This window comes from Etheostoma cragini, chromosome 8 (genome assembly GCF_013103735.1).
Source record: "Etheostoma cragini isolate CJK2018 chromosome 8, CSU_Ecrag_1.0, whole genome shotgun sequence".
NCBI classification, from domain to species: Eukaryota; Metazoa; Chordata; class Actinopteri; order Perciformes; family Percidae; genus Etheostoma; species Etheostoma cragini.
This window is the reverse complement of record NC_048414.1, coordinates 682,812-684,445: the sequence shown is the minus strand read 5'-3', so window position 1 is coordinate 684,445 and position 1,634 is coordinate 682,812. Positions and strand designations below refer to the sequence as shown.

General features: G+C 43.8%; 1 protein-coding gene across 1 annotated transcript in view; it reads right to left on the bottom strand.

Moving 5' to 3' along the window:
• Nucleotides 1-1,634, bottom strand: part of LOC117948975 (neuronal acetylcholine receptor subunit alpha-7-like) — a 22,243-nt gene that overhangs the window by 18,932 nt on the left and 1,677 nt on the right. The gene's annotated exons all lie outside the window — the stretch shown is intronic.

Genomic DNA, 1,634 nt, shown 5'->3' with positions numbered 1-1,634 from the left:
AGAGCGAGAGAGAGAGAGAGAGAGAGAGAGAGCGAGAGAGAGAGCAAGAGAGAGCAAGAGAGAGAGAGAGAGCATGTGAGTTTCTTCTCCGTCTGTTTGACGGTGTCATGGTTCCCGTGGTGTGTTTACCTCATAAAGCTGTGATGTTGTCATGCGGACGGCGTCTAGAGATGGATGGCTTTAATTCCACGGTGTTTCCCAGCATCCTCGGCGCTCCACGCTCCACGAAATAATGATTTAAAACACACACAAACATAGAAACAGAACATCTGTAAGTTTCGGCGGGTTAAATATTTAGTTACTGGGTGGAGGTAATCTAAGAGATAACACAAGAACATCCCTTACCTGAAGGGAAGGTATTCTCAGTAAACACACCTGGAGGGCGCCCGGATGGATCGGTTGGTGGAGCGGCTCAGTCCTCCAACAGGACCTCGGAGTAGAGCCCCTGATCCTTCGCGTCAAAAGGAGCCGGTTGAGGTGGGTCGGCCATCTGGTATGGAAGCCTCCTGGGCGCCTCCCCAGGGAGGTGGTCCAGGTACTTCCGGCAGGACTAGGTGGAGAGATTATATCTCCAACCTGGCCTGGGAACGCCTCGGGACCCCCCATTTGGAGCAGGTTGATGTGGCTCGGGAAAGGGAAGTTTGGGGTCCCCTGCTGGAGCTGCTGCCCCCGAGACGGGGGGATGACACGCAGCACCACAGGTCGGATTTGACAGAACCATCCACAACCGTTTCTGTTTGTCAAATCGGTTGAAAGAAACCAACATTTCTGACATGGAAAATATTTCTTTATATTTTTTAATTGGCCTAATTTGACCTGCTATCCTATATCAATGTTGTTTATAATTCCCCAAAATAACATGATTGATTCCACCCAACGCTCTTTGCCAAGTACAAATCTCTACTTTCATTAATTTTGGGGAGTCTTATTCAATTTTATAGCATTGTAAAACAAATGGAAGTGTTTTTGAAATAGTATTGAGTAAAAGTTGACATATTCCAGTCTGTGATTATCATCAACATCCATTCCTTTAATTTTAGTCTGAATAATTCCTAATTTCTGCTTTTCTAACTCAAACGTTAGGGATAATTTCCTATAAATGAGGTTTATTGACCATAAATCCCCCAAATAACTGTAAAACTAATGTTAATAAGTTAGTGTTACGTAGCGTTAAACGTCAAAAAAGTGACAAACAATGAAAAGTGTTGAATAATGGGACAAAAATGTAAGAAAAAGTTAAAAACCTCGATAAAAAAGCCTCAACCAAAGTGTTGATTTTCAGAGACACCACGAGGGTTAACAGCAGGAGTCTGAACACCTCAACACAGACAGACATGCGCACTGAGGACGGAGCGCCACCTCGTGGACAAACAGAGAACTGCATCTGTCCATCAGTCCAACAGCAGATCACTTGTTCCTCTGAAAGCTCATATGCAGTGGATTGCATGAGTTTACCCCCCCCCCCCATGCTAAAGTTGATTAACTAGAGGAATAAAAATGTATATTTTAGATAATGATCTTAATGCCTTCAATCTTCCAACCTTTAATGACACTCGTTTTCTTTGTGAATGAATAATGTATCATAAATAAATAAATAAATGTTCTTCCTTAAAACACAGGGGGGGGGGGGGGGG